The sequence below is a fragment of the Bubalus bubalis genome, chromosome 5 (genome assembly GCF_019923935.1).
Source record: "Bubalus bubalis isolate 160015118507 breed Murrah chromosome 5, NDDB_SH_1, whole genome shotgun sequence".
Classification (NCBI taxonomy): domain Eukaryota; kingdom Metazoa; phylum Chordata; class Mammalia; order Artiodactyla; family Bovidae; genus Bubalus; species Bubalus bubalis.
Genome location: NC_059161.1, coordinates 1 through 7,500, shown reverse-complemented (window position 1 = coordinate 7,500; position 7,500 = coordinate 1).

The window sequence follows — 7,500 nt, the reverse complement described above, 5'->3', positions numbered from 1 at the left end:
TTAGGGTTAGGGTTAGGGTTAGGGTTAGGGTTAGGGTTAGGGTTAGGGTTAGGGTTAGGGTTAGGGTTAGGGTTAGGGTTAGGGTTAGGGTTAGGGTTAGGGTTAGGGTTAGGGTTAGGGTTAGGGTTAGGGTTAGGGTTAGGGTTAGGGTTAGGGTTAGGGTTAGGGTTAGGGTTAGGGTTAGGGTTAGGGTTAGGGTTAGGGTTAGGGTTAGGGTTAGGGTTAGGGTTAGGGTTAGGGTTAGGGTTAGGGTTAGGGTTAGGGTTAGGGTTAGGGTTAGGGTTAGGGTTAGGGTTAGGGTTAGGGTTAGGGTTAGGGTTAGGGTTAGGGTAGGGTTAGGGTTAGGGTTAGGGTTAGGGTTAGGGTTAGGGTTAGGGTTAGGGTTAGGGTTAGGGTTAGGGTTAGGGTTAGGGTTAGGGTTAGGGTTAGGGTTAGGGTTAGGGTTAGGGTTAGGGTTAGGGTTAGGGTTAGGGTTAGGGTTAGGGTTAGGGTTAGGGTTAGGGTTAGGGTTAGGGTTAGGGTTAGGGTTAGGGTTAGGGTTAGGGTTAGGGTTAGGGTTAGGGTTAGGGTTAGGGTTAGGGTTAGGGTTAGGGTTAGGGTTAGGGTTAGGGTTAGGGTTAGGGTTAGGGTTAGGGTTAGGGTTAGGGTTAGGGTTAGGGTTAGGGTTAGGGTTAGGGTTAGGGTTAGGGTTAGGGTTAGGGTTAGGGTTAGGGTTAGGGTTAGGGTTAGGGTTAGGGTTAGGGTTAGGGTTAGGGTTAGGGTTAGGGTTAGGGTTAGGGTTAGGGTTAGGGTTAGGGTTAGGGTTAGGGTTAGGGTTAGGGTTAGGGTTAGGGTTAGGGTTAGGGTTAGGGTTAGGGTTAGGGTTAGGGTTAGGGTTAGGGTTAGGGTTAGGGTTAGGGTTAGGGTTAGGGTTAGGGTTAGGGTTAGGGTTAGGGTTAGGGTTAGGGTTAGGGTTAGGGTTAGGGTTAGGGTTAGGGTTAGGGTTAGGGTTAGGGTTAGGGTTAGGGTTAGGGTTAGGGTTAGGGTTAGGGTTAGGGTTAGGGTTAGGGTTAGGGTTAGGGTTAGGGTTAGGGTTAGGGTTAGGGTTAGGGTTAGGGTTAGGGTTAGGGTTAGGGTTAGGGTTAGGGTTAGGGTTAGGGTTAGGGTTAGGGTTAGGGTTAGGGTTAGGGTTAGGGTTAGGGTTAGGGTTAGGGTTAGGGTTAGGGTTAGGGTTAGGGTTAGGGTTAGGGTTAGGGTTAGGGTTAGGGTTAGGGTTAGGGTTAGGGTTAGGGTTAGGGTTAGGGTTAGGGTTAGGGTTAGGGTTAGGGTTAGGGTTAGGGTTAGGGTTAGGGTTAGGGTTAGGGTTAGGGTTAGGGTTAGGGTTAGGGTTAGGGTTAGGGTTAGGGTTAGGGTTAGGGTTAGGGTTAGGGTTAGGGTTAGGGTTAGGGTTAGGGTTAGGGTTAGGGTTAGGGTTAGGGTTAGGGTTAGGGTTAGGGTTAGGGTTAGGGTTAGGGTTAGGGTTAGGGTTAGGGTTAGGGTTAGGGTTAGGGTTAGGGTTAGGGTTAGGGTTAGGGTTAGGGTTAGGGTTAGGGTTAGGGTTAGGGTTAGGGTTAGGGTTAGGGTTAGGGTTAGGGTTAGGGTTAGGGTTAGGGTTAGGGTTAGGGTTAGGGTTAGGGTTAGGGTTAGGGTTAGGGTTAGGGTTAGGGTTAGGGTTAGGGTTAGGGTTAGGGTTAGGGTTAGGGTTAGGGTTAGGGTTAGGGTTAGGGTTAGGGTTAGGGTTAGGGTTAGGGTTAGGGTTAGGGTTAGGGTTAGGGTTAGGGTTAGGGTTAGGGTTAGGGTTAGGGTTAGGGTTAGGGTTAGGGTTAGGGTTAGGGTTAGGGTTAGGGTTAGGGTTAGGGTTAGGGTTAGGGTTAGGGTTAGGGTTAGGGTTAGGGTTAGGGTTAGGGTTAGGGTTAGGGTTAGGGTTAGGGTTAGGGTTAGGGTTAGGGTTAGGGTTAGGGTTAGGGTTAGGGTTAGGGTTAGGGTTAGGGTTAGGGTTAGGGTTAGGGTTAGGGTTAGGGTTAGGGTTAGGGTTAGGGTTAGGGTTAGGGTTAGGGTTAGGGTTAGGGTTAGGGTTAGGGTTAGGGTTAGGGTTAGGGTTAGGGTTAGGGTTAGGGTTAGGGTTAGGGTTAGGGTTAGGGTTAGGGTTAGGGTTAGGGTTAGGGTTAGGGTTAGGGTTAGGGTTAGGGTTAGGGTTAGGGTTAGGGTTAGGGTTAGGGTTAGGGTTAGGGTTAGGGTTAGGGTTAGGGTTAGGGTTAGGGTTAGGGTTAGGGTTAGGGTTAGGGTTAGGGTTAGGGTTAGGGTTAGGGTTAGGGTTAGGGTTAGGGTTAGGGTTAGGGTTAGGGTTAGGGTTAGGGTTAGGGTTAGGGTTAGGGTTAGGGTTAGGGTTAGGGTTAGGGTTAGGGTTAGGGTTAGGGTTAGGGTTAGGGTTAGGGTTAGGGTTAGGGTTAGGGTTAGGGTTAGGGTTAGGGTTAGGGTTAGGGTTAGGGTTAGGGTTAGGGTTAGGGTTAGGGTTAGGGTTAGGGTTAGGGTTAGGGTTAGGGTTAGGGTTAGGGTTAGGGTTAGGGTTAGGGTTAGGGTTAGGGTTAGGGTTAGGGTTAGGGTTAGGGTTAGGGTTAGGGTTAGGGTTAGGGTTAGGGTTAGGGTTAGGGTTAGGGTTAGGGTTAGGGTTAGGGTTAGGGTTAGGGTTAGGGTTAGGGTTAGGGTTAGGGTTAGGGTTAGGGTTAGGGTTAGGGTTAGGGTTAGGGTTAGGGTTAGGGTTAGGGTTAGGGTTAGGGTTAGGGTTAGGGTTAGGGTTAGGGTTAGGGTTAGGGTTAGGGTTAGGGTTAGGGTTAGGGTTAGGGTTAGGGTTAGGGTTAGGGTTAGGGTTAGGGTTAGGGTTAGGGTTAGGGTTAGGGTTAGGGTTAGGGTTAGGGTTAGGGTTAGGGTTAGGGTTAGGGTTAGGGTTAGGGTTAGGGTTAGGGTTAGGGTTAGGGTTAGGGTTAGGGTTAGGGTTAGGGTTAGGGTTAGGGTTAGGGTTAGGGTTAGGGTTAGGGTTAGGGTTAGGGTTAGGGTTAGGGTTAGGGTTAGGGTTAGGGTTAGGGTTAGGGTTAGGGTTAGGGTTAGGGTTAGGGTTAGGGTTAGGGTTAGGGTTAGGGTTAGGGTTAGGGTTAGGGTTAGGGTTAGGGTTAGGGTTAGGGTTAGGGTTAGGGTTAGGGTTAGGGTTAGGGTTAGGGTTAGGGTTAGGGTTAGGGTTAGGGTTAGGGTTAGGGTTAGGGTTAGGGTTAGGGTTAGGGTTAGGGTTAGGGTTAGGGTTAGGGTTAGGGTTAGGGTTAGGGTTAGGGTTAGGGTTAGGGTTAGGGTTAGGGTTAGGGTTAGGGTTAGGGTTAGGGTTAGGGTTAGGGTTAGGGTTAGGGTTAGGGTTAGGGTTAGGGTTAGGGTTAGGGTTAGGGTTAGGGTTAGGGTTAGGGTTAGGGTTAGGGTTAGGGTTAGGGTTAGGGTTAGGGTTAGGGTTAGGGTTAGGGTTAGGGTTAGGGTTAGGGTTAGGGTTAGGGTTAGGGTTAGGGTTAGGGTTAGGGTTAGGGTTAGGGTTAGGGTTAGGGTTAGGGTTAGGGTTAGGGTTAGGGTTAGGGTTAGGGTTAGGGTTAGGGTTAGGGTTAGGGTTAGGGTTAGGGTTAGGGTTAGGGTTAGGGTTAGGGTTAGGGTTAGGGTTAGGGTTAGGGTTAGGGTTAGGGTTAGGGTTAGGGTTAGGGTTAGGGTTAGGGTTAGGGTTAGGGTTAGGGTTAGGGTTAGGGTTAGGGTTAGGGTTAGGGTTAGGGTTAGGGTTAGGGTTAGGGTTAGGGTTAGGGTTAGGGTTAGGGTTAGGGTTAGGGTTAGGGTTAGGGTTAGGGTTAGGGTTAGGGTTAGGGTTAGGGTTAGGGTTAGGGTTAGGGTTAGGGTTAGGGTTAGGGTTAGGGTTAGGGTTAGGGTTAGGGTTAGGGTTAGGGTTAGGGTTAGGGTTAGGGTTAGGGTTAGGGTTAGGGTTAGGGTTAGGGTTAGGGTTAGGGTTAGGGTTAGGGTTAGGGTTAGGGTTAGGGTTAGGGTTAGGGTTAGGGTTAGGGTTAGGGTTAGGGTTAGGGTTAGGGTTAGGGTTAGGGTTAGGGTTAGGGTTAGGGTTAGGGTTAGGGTTAGGGTTAGGGTTAGGGTTAGGGTTAGGGTTAGGGTTAGGGTTAGGGTTAGGGTTAGGGTTAGGGTTAGGGTTAGGGTTAGGGTTAGGGTTAGGGTTAGGGTTAGGGTTAGGGTTAGGGTTAGGGTTAGGGTTAGGGTTAGGGTTAGGGTTAGGGTTAGGGTTAGGGTTAGGGTTAGGGTTAGGGTTAGGGTTAGGGTTAGGGTTAGGGTTAGGGTTAGGGTTAGGGTTAGGGTTAGGGTTAGGGTTAGGGTTAGGGTTAGGGTTAGGGTTAGGGTTAGGGTTAGGGTTAGGGTTAGGGTTAGGGTTAGGGTTAGGGTTAGGGTTAGGGTTAGGGTTAGGGTTAGGGTTAGGGTTAGGGTTAGGGTTAGGGTTAGGGTTAGGGTTAGGGTTAGGGTTAGGGTTAGGGTTAGGGTTAGGGTTAGGGTTAGGGTTAGGGTTAGGGTTAGGGTTAGGGTTAGGGTTAGGGTTAGGGTTAGGGTTAGGGTTAGGGTTAGGGTTAGGGTTAGGGTTAGGGTTAGGGTTAGGGTTAGGGTTAGGGTTAGGGTTAGGGTTAGGGTTAGGGTTAGGGTTAGGGTTAGGGTTAGGGTTAGGGTTAGGGTTAGGGTTAGGGTTAGGGTTAGGGTTAGGGTTAGGGTTAGGGTTAGGGTTAGGGTTAGGGTTAGGGTTAGGGTTAGGGTTAGGGTTAGGGTTAGGGTTAGGGTTAGGGTTAGGGTTAGGGTTAGGGTTAGGGTTAGGGTTAGGGTTAGGGTTAGGGTTAGGGTTAGGGTTAGGGTTAGGGTTAGGGTTAGGGTTAGGGTTAGGGTTAGGGTTAGGGTTAGGGTTAGGGTTAGGGTTAGGGTTAGGGTTAGGGTTAGGGTTAGGGTTAGGGTTAGGGTTAGGGTTAGGGTTAGGGTTAGGGTTAGGGTTAGGGTTAGGGTTAGGGTTAGGGTTAGGGTTAGGGTTAGGGTTAGGGTTAGGGTTAGGGTTAGGGTTAGGGTTAGGGTTAGGGTTAGGGTTAGGGTTAGGGTTAGGGTTAGGGTTAGGGTTAGGGTTAGGGTTAGGGTTAGGGTTAGGGTTAGGGTTAGGGTTAGGGTTAGGGTTAGGGTTAGGGTTAGGGTTAGGGTTAGGGTTAGGGTTAGGGTTAGGGTTAGGGTTAGGGTTAGGGTTAGGGTTAGGGTTAGGGTTAGGGTTAGGGTTAGGGTTAGGGTTAGGGTTAGGGTTAGGGTTAGGGTTAGGGTTAGGGTTAGGGTTAGGGTTAGGGTTAGGGTTAGGGTTAGGGTTAGGGTTAGGGTTAGGGTTAGGGTTAGGGTTAGGGTTAGGGTTAGGGTTAGGGTTAGGGTTAGGGTTAGGGTTAGGGTTAGGGTTAGGGTTAGGGTTAGGGTTAGGGTTAGGGTTAGGGTTAGGGTTAGGGTTAGGGTTAGGGTTAGGGTTAGGGTTAGGGTTAGGGTTAGGGTTAGGGTTAGGGTTAGGGTTAGGGTTAGGGTTAGGGTTAGGGTTAGGGTTAGGGTTAGGGTTAGGGTTAGGGTTAGGGTTAGGGTTAGGGTTAGGGTTAGGGTTAGGGTTAGGGTTAGGGTTAGGGTTAGGGTTAGGGTTAGGGTTAGGGTTAGGGTTAGGGTTAGGGTTAGGGTTAGGGTTAGGGTTAGGGTTAGGGTTAGGGTTAGGGTTAGGGTTAGGGTTAGGGTTAGGGTTAGGGTTAGGGTTAGGGTTAGGGTTAGGGTTAGGGTTAGGGTTAGGGTTAGGGTTAGGGTTAGGGTTAGGGTTAGGGTTAGGGTTAGGGTTAGGGTTAGGGTTAGGGTTAGGGTTAGGGTTAGGGTTAGGGTTAGGGTTAGGGTTAGGGTTAGGGTTAGGGTTAGGGTTAGGGTTAGGGTTAGGGTTAGGGTTAGGGTTAGGGTTAGGGTTAGGGTTAGGGTTAGGGTTAGGGTTAGGGTTAGGGTTAGGGTTAGGGTTAGGGTTAGGGTTAGGGTTAGGGTTAGGGTTAGGGTTAGGGTTAGGGTTAGGGTTAGGGTTAGGGTTAGGGTTAGGGTTAGGGTTAGGGTTAGGGTTAGGGTTAGGGTTAGGGTTAGGGTTAGGGTTAGGGTTAGGGTTAGGGTTAGGGTTAGGGTTAGGGTTAGGGTTAGGGTTAGGGTTAGGGTTAGGGTTAGGGTTAGGGTTAGGGTTAGGGTTAGGGTTAGGGTTAGGGTTAGGGTTAGGGTTAGGGTTAGGGTTAGGGTTAGGGTTAGGGTTAGGGTTAGGGTTAGGGTTAGGGTTAGGGTTAGGGTTAGGGTTAGGGTTAGGGTTAGGGTTAGGGTTAGGGTTAGGGTTAGGGTTAGGGTTAGGGTTAGGGTTAGGGTTAGGGTTAGGGTTAGGGTTAGGGTTAGGGTTAGGGTTAGGGTTAGGGTTAGGGTTAGGGTTAGGGTTAGGGTTAGGGTTAGGGTTAGGGTTAGGGTTAGGGTTAGGGTTAGGGTTAGGGTTAGGGTTAGGGTTAGGGTTAGGGTTAGGGTTAGGGTTAGGGTTAGGGTTAGGGTTAGGGTTAGGGTTAGGGTTAGGGTTAGGGTTAGGGTTAGGGTTAGGGTTAGGGTTAGGGTTAGGGTTAGGGTTAGGGTTAGGGTTAGGGTTAGGGTTAGGGTTAGGGTTAGGGTTAGGGTTAGGGTTAGGGTTAGGGTTAGGGTTAGGGTTAGGGTTAGGGTTAGGGTTAGGGTTAGGGTTAGGGTTAGGGTTAGGGTTAGGGTTAGGGTTAGGGTTAGGGTTAGGGTTAGGGTTAGGGTTAGGGTTAGGGTTAGGGTTAGGGTTAGGGTTAGGGTTAGGGTTAGGGTTAGGGTTAGGGTTAGGGTTAGGGTTAGGGTTAGGGTTAGGGTTAGGGTTAGGGTTAGGGTTAGGGTTAGGGTTAGGGTTAGGGTTAGGGTTAGGGTTAGGGTTAGGGTTAGGGTTAGGGTTAGGGTTAGGGTTAGGGTTAGGGTTAGGGTTAGGGTTAGGGTTAGGGTTAGGGTTAGGGTTAGGGTTAGGGTTAGGGTTAGGGTTAGGGTTAGGGTTAGGGTTAGGGTTAGGGTTAGGGTTAGGGTTAGGGTTAGGGTTAGGGTTAGGGTTAGGGTTAGGGTTAGGGTTAGGGTTAGGGTTAGGGTTAGGGTTAGGGTTAGGGTTAGGGTTAGGGTTAGGGTTAGGGTTAGGGTTAGGGTTAGGGTTAGGGTTAGGGTTAGGGTTAGGGTTAGGGTTAGGGTTAGGGTTAGGGTTAGGGTTAGGGTTAGGGTTAGGGTTAGGGTTAGGGTTAGGGTTAGGGTTAGGGTTAGGGTTAGGGTTAGGGTTAGGGTTAGGGTTAGGGTTAGGGTTAGGGTTAGGGTTAGGGTTAGGGTTAGGGTTAGGGTTAGGGTTAGGGTTAGGGT